Raw genomic sequence first — 22,093 nt, forward strand, 5'->3', positions numbered from 1 at the left:
CCTGTCTCCATTCTAGAATTTCCAAATATGATATAGATGATAGTGCTCGTATATAGTGACTATTTCTCAATACAGTAGAAATGCATTGATAATCATAACAAGTCATTGTTCTGTGGGTATTATTATAGACTAGCCCTTTGTGGTCTAGGAGCAAGACTAAACAGGCAATAACAGAAACACATCACAGTAAACCAGCTTAGACTACGAAGTCATGCAGGTATAATTTGTACAACAGTTTTGACTCACTGTTCTTGACAGCTATGTAGGCTCTTTGCAAACAAATCCTATAACTGCATGTAGTCTATGTATAACCAGGTGTAAGGCTCACAATATGCATTGATCAAACAATGGGTTTGTTGCACACAACACAATGCTTTTATAGTATAGATGCATTGTGTTTCATGTATATGTTGTATCTTTGTAGCATTAAAAATATGAACATAGCAGAAAGCTCATATAATGTCAAACTCATGAATAGTGATATAAAAATAATACAGATGATCAGGTCATGTCTACTATTGCTCCAACTTCTTTCATCTTGTTGATGAAGAACCTCTCTACAGCGTTGGCATACTTGTAATAGTCTGATGATTTTTCATTGTACATACGACAATCTCCGAGTAATATCCTGATTTGAGTCTCTCTGAAACAGTGTGTAAATCTGTGTAGTAAAACAATTGTATATATCACAAAGGCATTAACACAATACCTGCAGCGTCTTATTACATTAGTAAACTTACACTTGTATAATTGTTACTAAACAATAATATTATAAAGTTCATTATACTTGTGTACATATACAGATACATACATTTATGTTTTGCAAAGCAGGGGAAACCAAGGAAATACCCCATAAGCTCATATATATAATAATAACTACGTAATTATTATAAGCATATAAGTCTATAGCCTTATACCTGGTAGAAAATATGCATATATGTACAAGTGGTATTATGTTTACAGCCACTTTAATTTTAACCACTGGTCCATAAAAGTATTGTTTTGAAGCAGTTAACCAAATTTGCACAGAGTAACCAAATAAGAAAAGTGTATAGAAGTATCACACCTTATATGACAACTTACCTATGGGATGTCAGATAATCTTGTAATAATCTGGATGCTCGTCTTCTTTAACTGACTCCTTGAATGGCCACATGTTACAATGACCCTGTAAACATTTTATTGTATGTGGTGTCAGTTAAATTAAGCAAATCTCATGTAGTATGTAATGTACACATATGTTGGACTTGTACTGTGTTAGCCATTGATTAAATATATGTAGCCAGAAAAGTCTGGTGTATATTGGTATCTTTCTACATGTACGTATTACATACAAATATTTATGACAAACATAATTGTGTTGGTGAGATGTACACTGGTAAACAAAGGATGTCCATCCAGGATAGATAAACCTGGTTGACAATGCTGAAGGTAACAATATTACCATGGATAGGTTGTTTTCGTCTTTTTAAAGGCATGACTTCATAATTAATTGTTTGAACTCTTGTTGCACAAAATATAGTTTTTTTCCAAATACGCAGCCTTGATACCAAAAAGTGTGTGCATTGGAAAGCATTTCTCTTTGTTAACTGTAACGCTGCACTCGCTGCTATACTTACAAGCATTAAAATAAGAGAGCTGGTAGACATACCTTGACTTGTTTGAGAACATTTGATCCTCAACACAACAGACAGTTTTTCTGGATCCTTGTCCAACTCATTGTGTTTGCTGTGGGAGAAAAATCAGTGACAAGTAACAGGATGAGAAGAACAAGATCACCAACAGTTTTGTATTCATCCCATCTGCATGAGTATAAAACTGTCAGTGATAGTGCAGCATTATACTTTCTTAATTCAAAGCCACCTGCGTCATGTGTGTGTGTTGTGATGTGTAGTATGGTGTGCATGTGGAGGATAGAGGCCAACATACAGCCTCTCTCTCTCTCTCACACACACACACACCCACCCACGCACTATACACATAATGTACACGCTACACACACACACACACACACACACACACACACACACACACACACACACACACACACACACACACACACACACACACACACACACACACAGACACACACACACACACACACACAGAGACACACACACACACACATGACAGTGGCTCTCCAAGTATACAATCCTCAAATTTTAGTGAGGGAAATTGATGTTCTATGCCTACCACAAATGGCATCTGGTTACCTGCATAAAGTCATGGATGAGCAACAGGCCCACGAGAAAAGGAAAGACAAAGATCAATGATTTATAACTACTTATACCAATACAGTCACCCAGTTGATTATAGTAACCAGTTACAGATGAATGCTTTAGTCACAGAGTGTGCATTGTTTCTCAAGAAACTCATAATACCATAAAGTCTAATAGACACTAAACGTCTTGACCACTACCCACGTTCTTAACAAGAAATATGTGCTGGAAAACACAATCACCATACAGTATTCCTAAGAACACAAATACCACACACAGTAATATATATTTGTTCAGTAGTGTGACATTTACTGTTTCTTATACAAACACAACACCATACAGATCATTGTGTCATGTTTATAAACACTAATATCAAGTTGGCAGGCACAGTTTGTTGTAAATAAGATTAGCTTATCTGCCAATATTACAACTACAGGAATGGCAACATGCTGTCTTATCACCTTTTTTTTTTTTGGTTCTTGATGATTATTGAGAACTGAGTATACAGCACTCTGGAGTTTAGTTCACACTGTAGTTATACCATGGCTGCGAGGGATTTTGCTGATATATACACCCAAAGCCCGAGGGCTGCGGGTGTATATGTCAGCAAAATCCCAAGCAGCCATGGTACAAGTGATATATATCACTTGGGGCGCACTCACCTAATAGGTGAAAGAACTAACAAGAACTCATCCCATTTGTTTTATACAGTAGCATCTGAAGATCGATTGTGGTTTCAATAGCGTGGGCTAATAGCCATCAAAACGTTTTCCATACGTTAAAACGTCGTTAATACGTTACTATGCTTCAACACACAATGTTAGAAAACTTGCGATTGTGGGATGGAGTTTATATTGTAAGTTACTAACCTATTTCAACGTAGCAGTAGTAGCTTTGCTGTTCCGTGGTCTGTTCAAAGGCTGGGTAGAAATACGCATCCACAATCGCCCAAACAATTATTTTGTGCCTTCATTATCCTTTAGTAACAACCAACTACTCTATCTTAGCCTATGTACTAAGCTTAGCAACCTCTACAAAAACAAGTCCTACAATACAAAGCTCTATGTTGCTCAACATAACGAGTCAAAGCGCATCGATTCTTTGAACTGGCTGGGTAACAAAGTCATTGGCAAACCGCTTTCCCATGATATTTCCCAGGCAATATGCGAGTTAAACACCGAGCGGCGCCTTTGAACGCCCACGCTAAAGTGGTATATAGCATAATGGAGAGACAGTTAAATCATTTTAATTATAGCATTCATACATGTTACCACAATTAAACACACAATCAACATACTATCACACCATTGCACACCCAAGTATAGCTAAGAATTATGAAAGTGTTGATCATTATGAAACAAGTGTAGGAAAAACATGTATGATCCCTATTTGAGTAGTGATCAGAGAAATAAAATGCAAGGACACACAAGAGAGGTCATCAGCTATACTAGTGGAAATTTCATTCCTACTTCAGTATACGACTGAAATAGGAATGAAATGTCCCTTCTAGTTGCAGGTGTAGATGACCTCCTTTGCATTTTATTTCTACGATCCCTACTTAAATACAAAATTTCTGATTTTCTTTACACTTAATTTTTGACTTTTTGTACCATAATTAAGGGTGCTCACGGCTATTTGAAGCCATACAACATGCATTTTTTTGTACTGTTTCTTGTACTCACACAATGTATAAAATGAATCTATAAGCTACTTACATTGGAAGTTCTTCCCTTTCTCTTCAACACAAACCAAACAGAATTCTGCTAGTCTATACCATTTTATAACTACGCGAGATTCTTTAAGAAGCGCTTTAAATCAAAACTAGTCCTTCTTTTTTTACAGCGGCACACTAGAAACCATACTGAACAAATTTCAGCTTATAACTCACAACTCTGTTTAGTATTAATACATAGCTTACGTAGAACTCAAGTTAGCATTAAAAGTGTGTTCTACCATTCAAAACCTTGTGTTCACATCGTCGTAACTCGTGAAGCCATACGACTACACACAAAATCTAAACATAGACCTCTAGAGAATTTATCAGCGAATCTACCTACAAAATTTGAAGCCTTGTCGAATATCACTCAAAAACTGGTTATATTTTTAGTAAACATGTGTAAAGATAACATACGCCCAACATTATTGATTTAATAACCACACAAATTCTTATTAACTGCAATCACTAACTTTTCAAAATAACATGTCATTAAGGGTGCTAGCGGTTTTTGAAGCCATTCAAGGGACAACCCACATAACCACATACGGCTGTTACATCATAATTGGCAATATTAGTGTTAGGCAGCCGTGTTTTGTGCCAAAGGAATTGGCCAAGAAACAGCCTGTTTCGTTTGAAAACCATAACAAAAATGATCGTCTGGGTGTCCAAGAGTGACAATAGAGTGAATTAGCCTGAAAGTTAGTGCTAGTTTTGAAGATATGTGCAAACACAAGTCGAGACACAAGCTGATTTGTAGCCAACACACTTTCTTCCTGCCTTTAAGTTATATTTGTATTGTACACCTGTTCTTAGGTAGTGATGATGTTCCAGCTGGATTTATCACACATAACAAGACAGCTTCCTTTTTGCCTGTATCAAAGGTAAAAAACAGCATTTGTGTGGCTTCAAAAAGGCGCTAGCACCCTTAACACTGTTCTAAACACTAAGAAGGTCTTATTCCTCTTCTTCACACACAGAAACAGCTTCCTGCTATGCCTGGAGTTTCCAGGTTGCCTTTGGATAAGTTGTGCTAGGCAAGCCAACATCAGCAGCTTGTAACACCTTGTGATTCCAGCTGGTAACATATCCACCTTGTGATTCCAGCTGGTAACATAGTCCCCTACAATTACAATACAAACTAACAGCATATGCTATCACTTGAGAAAACAAGCCACAAATGCATGTTGGCTACAAGCAAAATAACACTTACTTTTAGACTAATTCATGCTAGTATAACTCTTGAACCATCAGACAATCCTTTGCTAACACTTCAGTGACGATTTACTGCAAGTATGCAATAGCCGCATGTGGTTACTAGGCTAGTGCTTAAATGGCTTCAAATATCAGCGAGCACCCTTAATTTATGACTGGCAAACCAATGCATGCCGCATCAGCGTGCCCTTACTATCAATTAATGGAAAGTGTTGTTGCCATTTTACTTTGTTCCACCACATTACAAATGAAGAACAGTATAAGAAGTGCCTATACAATCAATTCAGCCACTACGTAAATTGTGCAATCAAACAAGTACAATTACTCAAATGCAAATGGCTGCCATTCCACTGTGTATTCAGGTATGTTCTACCTGGTTGAAGCAAGTAAGGCTCGCCAATAATAGTTTCACAGAAATATGTTTTTGGCAAATTTTTGGTCTGAAAAGCATGATCCCTACTATATAGTACTATTGTACTGTATATGATAATGTGCAGTGTGCATTTTTGTAGATGTACATACGATTTAAGCATACAGAGAAAGAGACTGTGTGTATTTTCATGCACACACTATCATTTAAAAGGTTACATGAAACACCCATAATATATATTTTTTCATAAATCTACCTTCCGTATTTTGTTATATACTTGTGTCCACAAGTGACATTCACATGATTACATAATTCCTTAAACCCTCATAACCCAGAAAATTGGATTGGAAATAATAAAACACACCAAACACAAAAGTTTTACAATTTTACATGTCTGGTTTCAAACAGGCATATCTCACGAAGTATTCTTAGAAATACAGATTTTATTAATCATCACAATACTTATATCAGCTGAATCATGACAATCAAAATAGTGCCTAGAAAATTTTGATAGGACAAAGTACAGCTGAGCTATGCATTGTTATGTAAGCAAGAAAGACAGAGAGATGGTTCTTTTATAGCCTCAAGGTACAACATGAATTCTGGTTCACTGAATGTGACAAAGGATGGGAACAATTAAGCCGAATTTTTACAATGAGTTATTTTACAGTGAGTAAACGGTGCTGTAGTAGGCCTAGGACTATAAGGGTTTGTTTAAGTGGCATGCATAACAAGTTAACTGAATAATGCACTTTTAGTATTTTAAAACGGCTGCAGGCTTAAGGGTTTTAAAAGTAATATGTTATTATCATAGGAAGATATTGTATTAGTACTACGTAAGCAGAGGTCAAAGTTGTGGTGAACAAAATTAGCCACCCATGTGGTTGTGGCGACAACCACAGTCACGTCTCAAAGCATGTGCCTACATCACCATGACATGTGGATTGTGTCATAAGGGGAAACACCAAGACTACCAAGAATCAATTACTAATCAAACGGCATAGGATACCTCAACTAGTGACTACTAGGGCTGAGCAATACTGCCATTTTAGTATCATGATCGATACTAAAGCCACTATTCACAATACTGAATAGTTCACGATACTTACAAATAAGTCAATCATAGCTGGTGCCACATAGTGCATTGCTCAGCATTCCTGCAGGAAGTCCTTATATGTGATAGCAAACTAGCCACTATCATCCTTGTTTACAGTAACAGTTATTGTAACAGTTATTGTAACACATGCTTTGAGGTTGTTATGGTGTTCACACCTCTCTGCAGAGGAAACCAGATGGGTGGACTTTATCATTTACAAGGATTCTTAGCCAAGTACTGCATAACAAATGGATTTTTAATGACAGTAATGTACAGGCATAGTATCACGATAGTTAATAACAAAATATCGCGATATCAATACTTTCAAAATATCACGATATATCGCTAAAACGATAGTATCGCTCAGCCCTAGTGACTACCTCTGATATCACATCATTATGTGTGACCAGATCTGCCCAATATGTTAGCACATTTTTCAAATTCCATTTTATTACATTTTCTTTATCTAGATACCCAAAGGAATGGTCAACCAAAGTTTCAGCTCTAGAAGCCTTGAACCTTTGAAGATGCAGCGCTACAAATTGGAAACAGCAGAAAAATCGATTCATGAGATAACTACAGCATGCAGTATTAGTCCATTGGAAAAGGGAAAAATCCATTGCATATTCGTTCTAAAACATGAAGATTATAAAACACTTTACAAGTCATTCACAACATGTGACCAGCTAAGCAAAAACCATAATTCTGTTTCTGAGATAAATGCCATTAAAATACATTGGGTAAACAACAAGTACTACATACAGTGTACAGTAAATAGTTTAATATGTGTTTTAATCGCTTCAGTAAATAGTGAAAACATGAATTTAAAGATCTAATATACCAATGGATTTGCCTCTTCATAGATAGTAATATATCTTTGTTTTGTTTCTGTACCATGAATTAGAGACATCAGTTACATGTTTTTGTTTATGTTGTGGTAAAATGTATTTTATTGTCACAGTTTCTAAGCTTGAACAACCGTCTTGTTTAATAGCATCGGTATATTTAGGCCAAAAACTGTACCTTGATGGATGTCCCAGTTCATGGTGAATATATAGAATGACACAAAATCTGTAGTTCATTGCACTAGAGACTTATGATCGCCTGTAATTATTGTTCTGTATAGGCACCGTACAAATCGATTGTTCTGCTCTTCTATCGCTATAAATCATCTGAAAGCTCTTACCAGATAAAGCTGAAACTTTTAACAGCTTATTGGTTTTTCATTAAAAAGTTAGTTCAAGGAAAATGCAAACAAGTCAGTTTTCGCACAGTGGGCCACATGCACAGTATATGTGATTATGTGGTCACCCACCCAAAGTCAATTAAATAATTACACTGAAAAAGGCCCAATAGTCAGTCACCCAATATTTTTTCCGCTAAATTGAGTACAAAAATAAATGACAGAAATGTCAGGTGAATTCATTTAGGTGGAAAATGTCAAAATGATATACTGTTTCACTTCTAATCACATACTGTACAATTTTAGCATTCACTAAACACATAGTCCCTAATGGGCTAAAAATAGCACATTACTGTGAGACAAAGTTGCATCATTGTTGTGCATCTGAATACAAGACATTGTTCTGCATGGTATTCAATTTACCGTTTGCATCCTCATGGAATAATTTTGCAACCTCATTTCCTTTAAAAACCAAAAGTAAACAATTTCTTCCTGGGTGGTATACCCTTGAGCTGACAACACACTTATGTAACCAAGTTTTTTTTTTTTTGAAAATTTATACAAACAGTTAATAATTTTTTTGTCACAAATTACAAAATTAAAATTGTGAAATAACAGCACCAGCCACAGTAATAGAAAGATACAAAAAGCATGTGCATTATTAAAAATCTGTTAAACAAGCTTCAACTCATATCTTTATACTCATAAGTGCCTATAACTGTACAAAATGATCATTCTGCTGTTGCTGCTTTGCAGTGCTGTATCAAAATTTAAAGCACTCGTGTGGGTGAAAATCAAGCAAATAAGAGTACTATTATTTCCATACAGCACTGAAAGGAAAATACAGCACTGTTGATCACGTGTGTAATATCTTAAATTGCCAGAAGTAGCCAAAACGATGCTATCTGTTTGTTTTACAATCAAACTTGTATTATATAGACACTTACCAATTGCCTGGGGGCTGAAACCTGAGAACGCTCCAAACAAAGATGACCGGAAAGCACTTTAAACTAGTTAAAGCACCACCACACTCGTGCAACATGAAAAAAATTGCACTTTGGTATGCTCTCGAGCTGAATATAGCACTCAGCTTCACCTCATGCTGTATTAGTCTCTCACCCACGCCCTCATGCTATTTTTCAGTAATGCACTTGTGGTGGTGCTTTAACTAGTATTTGGAGTGAAAGATCAAAGTGAAAAATAGTACATTTGCCAAACACAACAGTTTACATGATCACAGTGCTATATATGCAACCACAGTGCTATAATCGAGGTAGTTATAGGCTTATAGCACTGTACGTGGGCAGAAGATGATTGCACCCAACCCTAAAATTGAGAAGACAAGGACAATTAAATGGAGAAGTACCACAGAGGAGGAGGAAAAAGCACTCCAGAGGGTCTTCAAGATACATCCGTATTCAGAGTGAAGTCAATTGTTTCACTGAAGTCTTGCATGGTAAGTCTCGAATAGTTTTGTGCATGTTTACTTGAGCTCCAGCTCAAAACTTGGAAGTTCTTTAAATCAGTTAAAGCATTCATTGCCTTGCTCATGCTTTATATATGAAAAATATCTCAAGATTAAATATAGTACTTGGCTTCGCCTCATGCTATATTTGTCTCTCACCCACTCTTTTTGTGCTATATTTTTCGTATAGATTTGCGACAATGCTTTAACTAATACATACAGTTGCTATCAAATTTTGTTGCCCACAACATTACAAACATCTATTATAGATATTGCTAGAAGCAGCTGCATACTTGCGCTATGCACAATTATGTATACTTTACTTCTGATTACTTTTACAGCTGAATACACCGGACACAAGTTCTCCTTATCTGTGCTCTTAAAATAGACTTGCTATTGCTGTACTAGGAATTCAAATTGAGAAAATTAAATATAATACTCAAAGACACATGGCTGGTAGTTCCAAATATCTCTGCCAAACTAAAAAAATAATGGATCTTCCTTTAGATTAATTAGTCCTTTATGTAACTGACAAGCAATTCTACAACTTAGGGTTTAATGACAATGGGCTATGAACTATCACTGGCAATTTAATTAATATAGGACGCACAATACCACTGTTTATCACCCGATCTGATACTGATACATTTTAGGTGGAAATTGGCTGATACCTGGCCAATACTGATACTTTGCCATAAGAGGCATTATTTACAAGAAACAGCCAGTATCTCCACTGCTGTTTAATAAGCCAACTTGCATTGAATCATAACAATCAATCAGCACGCATGGCTTCAAGGAATCCTGTTATATTCTTTATGAATGCCATCATCTGAAAACATTAAATGATGTCAGATATCCGGCACTTAAATAATAGGAAACTGATCTGAACCAAAAATGACCAATACCAATAAAATCAAGTCAACATAATGTCATTATAACCATGTAATGAAAACATTCTTATATTCCACCTAACACCATATAAGGAAATAATAGCATACTGATAGTTCAACATACACATATTGTAATATTTCGTTTCCAAGGCAACAAGTTTCCTTCCACATAACAATTAATTAAATTACTGCACAAAAACATACATCATATGAAATTCCTCACTTGGCAACAGTTTATATTGTTGACAATGTACATTAGTAAATGCCACGGTAACCATACATGTTATACAAGTATGTGTACAGTCATATAGCATAATCAAAAATCTACCGTTACCACAGATTAGAGAATTATAAACAAAAACATGTTCAACAGAACAAAATCCATGAAATATTATGTACTCAATCCCTTAACAAACATGTACGAGATGTAAGTAGCTTGAGCATATCTACAGTGCAAGCAATTCAAAACTTGTTAATTAAGGGGAGTGGCACCCATTTCGCTTGCGAGTATTCATCCCATTTTGTTTGGGATGAATACTCACAAGCAAAACGGGTGCCACGCCCCTTACTTAGCAGCGAGTTTTTTAATCCCTTGCACTCTCACGAGATGACATTGCATTTGCATATCTATGATTTAGTTTTCAATCTAATTTAGTAAAGAAGCTGGCTTGTCGCAAGACTAGACTATGACTCGTACTGAGCGATAATATCGATAGTTTGATACTCGCGATCGAAAATCATTATCGCGATATGATAATTACAGCTTACTATCGCGATATTGCTGTAAGATTACTAGAAACATTGTTACCAAGTTTATTTAACTGTTTTGTAACTCTTTAGGCTTAATTGCTTATCCTAACAAAAATTGTAGACATATTGGCCGCCCACACAATTAATTACCTAATTGATGCACTCACAAGAAAACCAAGCAAATAGTAATCAAAGATGATGTCTAACATGCATTGAATACTTGGAACTTGACTGAAGATCATTCAAAGTATAATTATCGTGATATTATCGCATCGTGAATAATACTTCGATATCTATCGTGACAGTGAATTTTCTATTATTGCTCAGCTCTAGTACTGACAGCTCTTCTAGAATTTAAAACCAAGTGACGGCTAAATTCCTGGCAACTACTGGTTGAATTGCTGACTCACATCATGTTATTGCCTTACTAAACTACTTAGCAACCATACATCTAAATAGTCGCTATGAAATAAGGAACTTGACTACATTGTTTTTGTTTACATAATACTAACCACAATGAAGTTATTATTACATGGTAAAGTCTAAACACCATCCCAAACAAACAATGGAATCCCAACTAACTGTCTACAAAGGTGCCTCACACTTCATAGATCTATACAGTTTACTAATGGTGTGATTCATTTCACAGCATGATTTGTCTCATTTCTGGTGCTGCGTATGCGCATGTGTACTTGTGTGTATCATGCCGTGCCACGTCTGGGATAAAACAATCAAGGGTTGTCTCCACCTGTCCCCATTAGTGTATAGTACTGTAGTACAATAGATTTCAACTCGAAGAACGATTTAACTTGCCTATTTAAGTAACAAACACTTAGTACACTAGTCCAGGAAGAATCTGGTTATAGACCCCTATGGGCTTGTCCATTACAGTACTAGTACATCTCGCTATGAAACGCACTAAACAGTTTGTAGCATGAAGCTAGTTTTTATTCCTTGTATGATCTATAATGCCATGCCACCATATTGCAGCTACAATGGTTAATATAATAGTATTTTAGGGTTAAGTTTCTGACTTAATGCTACACAGGCTTTCAGTAGCAGCCCCTAGTGGAATAAATTGTACCCTAATGAACCACAAAAGTTATGATGTTTAAGTAGTACAGGTTGAATGCATCCCAGGCTGTGTGGCTCCTCAGGCACTTGCCTAGACTGCAAGCTGTAAGTCAGCACCTACTCAACATAGTTTTTTAGTGAATACCTGTTTCATAGGCCTTCTCTAGTGGGAGACTGAAAGACAGACATCTGTAGACGTGTTGCAAAAAATACCAAATGTAGAATCCATTGCAACTTAATAGTACTTCTCTTCTAATAATGGTTGACAAGAACTTTCAAAATGTTTCAGAGAACACTACATGAGACCACAGGAGGTAGGACATGACGTCACAATAAAAGCGTGACGTATGCGTACTGTACTTTTTAGCATAGGGTATAGTTCTAGTAAACCGTGAAGTTAAGTGCTGAATTTATTGTCAGAAATGGTAATTCACTAGTGTAGAAATCATTTCATGTGTTGAGCTTCATTGAGTCTACCAATTTTACGATGAACTTTGTAAAAGAGCGTTATTTAGAATAAATTCTGATCTTATTTTCAGGTACCTGTGTTATTGCTTGCTATATTCTTAGTCACTAGTAGTAAATGATGCAAGTAGCTGGTATGGTTAGTTTTCATCAAGCATAATCCTTGAGGGTATTCATCATATGGGTCCCATATCCCTAACAAAAAGAATTACTGTTTAATATTATATGAATATGGGTATTACATGTAATTGTACATATGGCATACATAAATATAGTAGCAAGCACCTGTGTTTTATTAAGATATAAATGCTTTTTACTGCCTATTTAGCAAAATAACACATTTAATTGGTCCATATTCACTGAATGGATCCAATAATGGAGTATTTGAGTGACATTAAAAGGTTAGGGGATGGGAAATTATGTCACTTTTAAAGGACTAGCTATCATAACACAACAAAGTTTAGATGATGTTATCATTTCAGTGGTAATGTGATCAGAGTACATTAAGATTGTAGTACACATAAGTAAACACTTAACTATCCCAGGTGGTATTTAATAGTTCCTGAGAGCTATGTAGTAATGTAAACCACTATGTAACATAACAAATGAGGTTTTTAACACAGGTAGTGTTAGGCAGTTTTAGGAAACTCTTTTTAGAGCACGTTATGAGAAAACAAATTGACACTAAAAGTATTTCTATACCTAATCCAACAACTGAATGTGTTACTGTATAATACTCTCAATAGCAGCTTGACGTATTATATTGAAATACATCAAGCGATTAACCAATAGAATTAGTATTACACTTGTTTGTCAAGGTCCCATGACAAAAATCTATAATACTTATTTGATTGGCTAAAATAGTGTGGTGTGTTTATATTAGAAGTAAATGTCCGACTTGACAACTATTGTTACCATAGTGATAGTTGCCCCCAAAGTATGACACAATATGGTTGCTTAGCAACGGTTGCTAGGTGATCGTTGCTAAGGTAAAAGTCATTTGAGACCATAGCAACGGTTGCCAGGCAACGGTTGCTAAGTGTGCTTGGTCTTTTGCAGTGGTTATTTTTTGAATTTCAGTTGCCTAGTAACAGTTGCTATGGTTGTCGGATTAATTTGCAATAGGACGGATGGCTGTGGTATTCGGGATTAATAGTTCTCGCATTGTAAACAGGAAGGAAATAGTGCTCGGCTTCGCCTCGCACTATTTTACTCCTTTCCTGTTTACAATGCTCGCACTATTAATCCCTAATACCACAGCCATCCATCCTATTACATATACAAACATTACATATTCAGATATCCAACCTTGACTTGTTCATTGGCTGCAATGGCACAAACACAATCTCGCAAGAAGTTTTGGGTAGGGAATATCCAGAAGCATATTACCCCAATCACAGTAGTTTCTTTAATAAATAGGGTAAAACAGATAGTTTATTCCTAAAGACTCTGTGACATCTTGTATCATGCCCTTTATGGGAAATGTACTTGGTAAGGAGCTGCAGGATATCATGTTGGAATTGGTGATTGACTTTTAATACCAAAAAGAAATTCTTCATGTTGTCTTTGTGCTTTACTATTGTCATACTAGTCAGGAACCAATTGTAATAATATGTGCTGGCAGTGATTTTACAGGCAGTTGTATCAGCTTCACTGATGACAATGATTTTCGGAAAAGCATTGTCTTGAAACAATGAACATTCCTTCTGTTGTGCTTATATTGAAGCAATATGAAGGTTCATTAGTTATGTATTGGTCTGGTTCTGGTCTTGGGAATTGAAGCTTGTAATGTACATACTGTACGACGTTGTAGTACTTCCTATAGTGCTGTATATACTATCCTTTAGAGATATTTCCTTTGATGTCTGAGGTTCCTAGAAACCTGTGGTGGGTTTACTAAATGTTAGTAATGTGTGGTGTATCAAACAAAAATCAGCAAAGCCAAAATGAAGTTACCATCATCTTACTTTCTTAACTAAACTAGCAATGATCTGGACCTTGATACATGGTGTGGCGTTGACACAATAAAATCGAAGGGTAGTACTCAATGCTAGCACTCACAGTTTGCCATTTGTTAGCTAATTTTCTGGACAAGACAGTTCGGTGTTTAGTAGCTACTTGATACACCAATGTTACGTTACGTCAACTCGAAGGGTTGGGTGAATCTTGATACTAGCAGTCACAGATTGACACTTTCTTTCGCTCTTTCTTTGCTTGCTTTGTCTCGGAATTTTCTTCTAAAGTGCGTAGTATGAATCAACATCAGTTTCTATGCTCTTTAGAGCCCTTGAGACGATGTGGGCTAGATCGAAATGTAGTGGCAATTACGAAGTATTCAGACGAAACTGTGGGACACCTACCAAGAAAAATATCAAGATAGTGTTTATAGAGTAAAGTGGTGATATAACTTGTGTGGTAACGGGTAAACAGTGGCAATGTTTTAATAGTGGCAATGTTTTATTGTAACAAATTAATTTTTTGCAAATTCGTACCAGATGCAAAAAAAATTCTCACAACAAAACCAGCTATACGTTATAAAATATTCTATACTTGCTTCTAGCAGAACTTGTGAAGTGCAGATCGATACTCTCCCGCTATTAGCAGTGTACCTTATAGCTTGTGTCTTGTATAATTTTCACAATGGTCAAAAGGTACCTGCATTGGCAAAGTTTTGTGTAAAAATAAGCAGGTTAGCTGGTTACAGAATGCACTTGCTAAAGAAACTCTTGTAAACAGGTAAATCCTGCAGGGCTCAAAGCATTCAACTCACAAGTGTTTCCACTTCAAAAGTTATTGCAGTTGTGGCCATTAACCAACAATGTACATACTACAGTGTACATTGTGCCTGTAATGGCAACCTCTGGAATAAACAGGATACCACCTGACCATGTCACAAGTTCACTTGGTTGTTAAAGTTCTTTTCAAAACCAGGCCACATCCCACTGATAACTGTTTACTACTATATATGGTTTAATTGTAACTGAACTGTGGTTCCTCAGCAATGTCAACAGCCATACCACAAAAAATACATGGATACAGAATACAATGGTTGCTAAGTAGCAATAAACACAGTCACAAACATATGTATAAACTATTGGCTCAGCCTTTGGATGTGTAAAAACTAGTAACTAAATATTCCTATCTTAAAGTCATTTGCATAAATTTGTGATGGGTTAAGAAGACTAACAAAATTTATAGTCTTGCATGCCAGACGGTTTGTGTGGGGGCGGAAAATAAACCGTCTGGTCATTGTTGCACACATTCCGTGACCACTGCCGGAATGTTGGCAGAGCCAATAAGATCATTTTGCGGACTCTGTGACAAAACAAACACTAATAATTCAAATTCTTAGTATAATAAAAACTGAATTTCGGCTACAGATTACTATTTCAAAAGTTTAACAACACCGTGGGCTTAGGATCTTTGTTTCAGGGCTCTTAAAAGCGTTGGTATAAGAACGATCATGGTTCACTACGGATTTGTGAAAAGGCGGAGGACATTCAACAATGTTTCGAATACATCACCAGGACATAGTATTGTCTTAGTCTGCTCACAGAGGTGATTGGAACGACTATTACATCATCCTTAGTGCAAATACTGTTATGTAATCTAATTGAGTTCACAGAAAGTGTGCAACAGTGACCAGACGGTTTATTTACCACCCCCACACAAACTGTCTGGCACACGAGACTACAAAATTTATACCATCAATATTTTGAAGTGTGTACAATAGAACTTCTCAGCAATCAAAATTCTTAGTAAAAAAAAGTCCTTTCTATAGAGGATGCTATAGTACAACATACAGTATATGGATTAAAAAGTGCAAGTGCATTATGTATTTGAAATTCAGATAAAGATTTTGACATTTCATACTGTACAGATATAAATTTTTTAGGTGAAGCTCTTAGCAATGCGTTACAACAACTGGTACCTCAGATTCCATTGGCATGTACTTAGCATACTAATATATTTAAAAAATTATTAATTTAAAAATGAAGTAGGGACACAAGCAATAACAAGCAGTGAAACAAGAGATGAATGATGGTATTGTAGCATAAAATCCCTACCTACATTGCAATTGGCATGTTATAATTATTTAGTTGAATGCCAAAGTAGGGATTTTCCCACAGAGCTATGCTGTAATACTAGGACAGTGAATTGGTTATGCAATAATCGGTTAATCAATTGGTTATTGCTGAGGGTGATTGATAATCGGGCTGTGTACATGTATGCAACAATTAATTATACAATTGGATCACATGACCACAGAATCGTTTACAGTTTCAGTTATTTATTATTATTTTATTTTTATTATTAACACTTTACAGTGACCAGCACTGAAGGTCTGACAGCAACATGTGCTGCAGCCTTAGGATTATCTAACTTAATTTCAAGGACTTAGACTGACTGATAAGGTGTAACAGAAAAGGGGCCAAAGTAAGGAAAAAAATCCCTCCAACCCCAGGATTCGAACTGCAGGTCACCCAAAAAAGAGTACACTAAAGTGAGCAAGCAGGCTCTATATTGCTGGAATACACGCAAAGCTCTTTCCTCTAACTCCTATGTTAAACAGCATGTTTGATTAAGTAAACACCATTAATATACATTGAAAAATGTAAAAATAATTCTTGAACCTATCATTAAGTTACAGGTATCTACTGGGTGTCCAGTATCTTTTACAGTAGCATAAGCGCATTATACACACACACACACACACACACACACACACACACACACACACACACACACACACACACACACACACACACACACACACACACACACACACACACACACACACACACACACACACACACACACACAATGTATATTACACTGCACCTTTCTGTAGTCCTGGGGTATTCAATATCCATACTAGCCAAGGTTGATTTCAGGCCCTAGAGAAATAATTGATTACAGTCACTATCATTTTCTAATGCGCCTATCAATGTCAAGCCCCACTCCTCCCAGCACTGGCAACGTTGGGCTTTGGGAAGGGGTTTGAAGTTTAAAATGTGCCCGAGGGGTGGGGAATTTGAACAAGCGCTGAAAAGCTCTGACTTCTGGCACTTGATAAAACTGAAGCTTTGTGTCAAGTCTTTTCATGCCACCACATCAGAGTTGGGGATTTGACCTAACAATTTATCCCCAGATTGAGAAATTTGGCTTTCTACCAGGTCAAATCCCACCCTCCCTGTACTAGGGCATAGATTGTAGATGGCGTTTTAACACCCTCTGCATATACTATCTATGACTGGGGGGGAGTGGGGCTTATAACATTGATGGGTACATAATCAATGTGTCAATAAACTAATCTAACAACAGACTAGCTGCCCAAGTTAACTAATTACACCATTAGGCATTTATATTTATATTTAGATATTTTAGTACCTAATGGCTAAGACGAATAAATTCAAATTTTCTTTTTGATGCGCATGCACCCACATCAATATACTTTCAGCACAACACCAAATGTTCTACCTTTCTATTTAAAAATTCCCTGACGAGAGACAGCGATAATTCTTCAACGGATGTCATTGTCGGTCTCCAATCACGCCATGATTTCAATGTATCGCCAGTGTATGTTTACTTATGTAACGCTCGGGGTAAGGTAAATGCGGGTATTTCCGGACAGCGCACAATTCCGGACACTTCGTGTATAGCACCCAAGAATGAATCAACTAGAACACACTTTTCGATTTTTATAATCCCTATAAGAATAGCTATTCACAGCAGAAATTTCAAGGCAGTCCGTTGTTTCGTTCCTCGGCTAGCTTGATAAAGGTACCAAAGTGTCCGGAATTGTACGCTGTCCGGAAATACCCGCATTTACCTTATCCCCTCAGTTGTTGTCATTGAATCGCGGAAAGTTGTTTCCTTCACTTTTCTCTGGAAAATGGCCTTAAGGGGACCATTACATTTCGAAAAACGGATGACGATACATTACCTGAATCGGAAACGTAGGATGATGTGACAGTTCTTCACAGAGGGGGTGCTGATTATGCAAGTCAACCTAAAAGTTGTCTAGCTAAATGTACGGCATGGATACTGTTGTTATTGTTAGTAGTGTTAGCTCTAGCCACTACTTTCTACTGGAAACCCTGTCAGTCACAATATGTTGTTAAAGGTAGCCACGCCCATATATCTCAGGCATGCACTGTTTGAGCATGCATGTCTATGTGTTGTCATTTTGTGCATTTGTACATCCTTGTTCACTATTGTAGCTGTCATGTATCTTGGTGGCTTGATGACATGTCAGACATTTAGATCAATTCCATTTTTAATGTGTCGTGTGCAAGCATGATCAAAACCTCCCTATGAAAGGTAGTGTTTGAACATAACTATACCTGCTTACTCAAGTTCATATGATTTAATCACATAATCTAGTGTTAGCTACATATGTGTATGATGCTTCCTTAACATGTAAACGGTAGGTATGATTAACTGAGTGTTTACTTTTTAGCCAATGTGACTTGCCTGCAAAATGGCCGCTACACAGTTAAGAACATGACTGAGCCTGATTTTGTGGTACAAGAGAGAACTGCATTGGGTAAGTTGTACTCCTGTACATTTGGTCTGTTGAGTAGTATAAATACACTGTGCCCATATATGGCAGTGGATTGTAGCATACGTACATGCAGTAGTGGTAATAAATGAATGCAACCTACAACTGAATCCCAGACATGCGCACATAATCAAAATATGTTCATATATGGCTAGAAAATTTGTGCCTGTAGTTTAAATGAAAGCATGAACTCCAAAAAACACTTTGATGCCAGGTTAATATTGAATGTCTGATTGGCAATGCATGGCCATGCAGTCAAAGAGCAAACCATGCCATATGTGAATGCATAATAGAACCATATTTACATAACTGCATAGCCTTTCTTCCACTGCTTCTAACTGCATGGGTAATCATCACTATTATTGCCTAGGAAGGACTACCAATTGTGAATGTTTTATATCAATGGCAATACAGGATATTATACACCTATGACTCCAATGAATGTGGTTATCGGAGAACTCGTTTGTGATGGATTAGTTGGTGATTCAATTAACATGTTGGCAGACTCCCAATTTGGTGATTACTGACAACCCAACCCCAACAGTGTTAATTATGATATCAACAAAATACAGTTGGAATTTTAAGTTATAGTATCACAGTAGAAGTAGCTACTGACATGAGTCAGAGGCAAAAATAAGAAGAGACATTACTTTCATAGTGCAGGCCCTATTGAACCTGCCCTTGGAAAGTAGTGTCTCAACAATCCTCCTTTTTAGCAGGTACACTAAATATTTTTATAATGCTCAGGTGCAAAATCATATCTGTGAACTTCTACAAAAGATACACAGATATGATGCACCAATTGAATGTCACTATTTTTACAACTAGCTAAATACCAGTGAAGGGAATTTATCATGACGTTTCACATGCAAACAGCAGCTATAGCTTCTAATGTGATAATTACAGCAGAAAGCCAATTTTGGACAAGCAGAACTAGTTACTAATCAGACCACATCAGGTGTTCAATACCATGTAACCTCATCAAACAAGGTTACGGTACTTGCATTTTGATGGATTGATGTCAATCTGCTGCTTATCATAATGATAATGTCACGGGTTATGTCATTGTTAACTGTACACAATGACATCTTGGTAGGCTTTATCTGTGATGTTTCCTATTATAGTCATCTTTTTGTGACAGACTATGATGTGGCTATTCAGCATTGGTGTTAGTACACATGGCTAAAAACTGGGCTGGGACCATATATTCACAACATAGGAGATAATACTTGCTATCCAACAAATAACTTGTTAACCAGACCATGTAGTGGGAAATATTCAAAAGGTTAAGTTTTTGAAACAGGAGAGCTTGATTATAAGTTTGAAATAAATCCTCTTTACTGTGCCGCACCTTAGATAATTGACTGGAATGGTTCTTGAACTCTGCACAACTATAGTTAATTGTAGAAAGCTAACAATGGTCGCATTGATCATGTACAGTAGAACATGCTGCTTTGATTGTTCAGTTAAGTATTGATAAGCACCCATCTGGCTTTGGTAGAACCATGTCTAGTTACCCCTTCCTCCTATGTACATGTAGCTAGCTTGAACCATGTTGTTTGGTGGTCTGCACATTAAGCCACAACTAGTTGGCTTACTCAGTCCTTCCAGCTGTTTTCACTCAATCTAGGATAACTAGTTTCTCTTAGGAATTGTGATACTCATGGTGTCACTTGCGATCACAAAGTTGAATTGTGTTTACCTTCCTTTCATGCAGTGCCTAGCTACACTGAGGTCTATAGCTAGTTAACTTTAATTTGTTTATACTTAACGTATATCACTTCTAAGATGTATTGTAGCTAGCTAGCTATTTCTGATAAACTATGAAAATTTATTTTCAAAAGCAAATTATTTTTGAATTTTTTAGAAATTTAACTCTTCTGCTGTGTAGCTATAGATGCACAAAGTTCGGTACGAAAACAGGTCCAGCAATGATTAATGGTTATAGTGTACGTCATTACTATTGGAGTGTTGACTGGCATCTGTGGGGCTTGTTGTACATTTTTTGGTTCTGCTATACCAGGAGATGTCCCTCCATCACCATTCATAAGGAGAACTCAGAGGTATATTACATACTTTACTGTATAATAAATATTATATTAATGCAAAAGCTTAATAATTTACCACGTTAGCCCAGCATTGTTCTGTATATACGAACAACTTGTATGGTGTGTCCAAATGACTTTAAATTCAAATAAACACATGTAGGCTTTCAACTGTGAACATATAATAGAGCTCCATGGTGATCAAAATAGACAGTAGAAGTATGTGAACTATCACACCATATCATGTTTTTACAGGAGGACACCATTGACAAATTCACCACCAGTCTACAGTGTAGTTGATGCCATGGTGACTACACCAGTTAACAACTAATCTCCCTCAACATCTTCAAGTGTTGTCACAGCAGTTTCAGTGGATAGGTCAAATTCAGTGCTACTGGAGTATATTATGGTACCATTAAATGTGGTGTTTATTATAACAACCGTGTTGCTGTGGCTCTATTGTGAACTGGGTGTTACTGTAGTCTAACTACAACTACGCTGTTCAATTATATGCTCATTGTTTATCGCTCATGTTAATTTTAACCATGCATTCATGTTGTTGTAATTGAGATAAATGTAAAAAGATATCATATGATGAGATTACATTGCTGATACAGTCAACAACTTGAATTAGCATTCTTGTGATAATCTACATAATTATGTATTATACAAACACCATGCAGTATGCAATGTACTGTTCATCTGTTGAATTCAGTTTTATAGCTACACATGCATGTACTCTAGAAATGTATACCTAAACCGAAAACAGTACTCCATAATAGTTTGCAATGCCTTCACATATATAGTGGCTAATTGAGAATCATTAGGTGTAATATGCTCTCCTTCTATAGTAGGACCAATAATTGGCGTGCTAAACAAATCCATTATTGTGATATGTGTAGAATCACCAATTCAATTACTATCCACTTTGTATTCAATGTCATTACTAAAAATGGGTTAAATCATACAGGATGCAATTTGGTTTTTGATTATAAGAATGCAATAATACGTGTACGTACAAATTTTTGAGGGGCGTAATTTT

The 22,093-nt window shown here is 36.4% G+C and overlaps 2 long non-coding RNA genes across 9 annotated transcripts; one reads left to right on the forward strand and one right to left on the reverse strand.

The window, feature by feature from the left end:
- Positions 1-435: 435 nt before the first annotated feature.
- Positions 436-18,425, reverse strand: LOC136249131 (uncharacterized). 6 transcript variants are annotated; one of them, XR_010698065.1, is made up of 7 exons: positions 17,923-18,425; positions 17,284-17,339; positions 12,520-12,636; positions 4,407-5,056; positions 1,652-1,728; positions 1,084-1,168; positions 436-661 (listed from the first exon to the last, which is right to left on the reverse strand). It is a non-coding gene; the product is annotated as an uncharacterized lncRNA (long non-coding RNA). The 6 variants fall into 6 exon arrangements; XR_010698063.1 differs by lacking the exon at positions 4,407-5,056 and adding an exon at positions 13,750-14,797; XR_010698067.1 differs by lacking the exon at positions 12,520-12,636.
- LOC136249134 (uncharacterized) lies at positions 17,897-21,691 on the forward strand. 3 transcript variants are annotated; one of them, XR_010698084.1, is made up of 5 exons: positions 17,897-18,225; positions 18,288-18,568; positions 18,905-18,991; positions 19,377-21,069; positions 21,307-21,691. It is a non-coding gene; the product is annotated as an uncharacterized lncRNA (long non-coding RNA). The 3 variants fall into 3 exon arrangements; XR_010698083.1 differs by having other exon boundaries at positions 17,897-18,568; XR_010698085.1 differs by having other exon boundaries at positions 17,909-18,568; positions 20,874-21,069; positions 21,307-21,690.
- The last annotated feature ends 402 nt before the right edge of the window (positions 21,692-22,093 follow it).

This window comes from Dysidea avara, chromosome 3, assembly GCF_963678975.1.
Source record: "Dysidea avara chromosome 3, odDysAvar1.4, whole genome shotgun sequence".
NCBI classification, from domain to species: Eukaryota; Metazoa; Porifera; class Demospongiae; order Dictyoceratida; family Dysideidae; genus Dysidea; species Dysidea avara.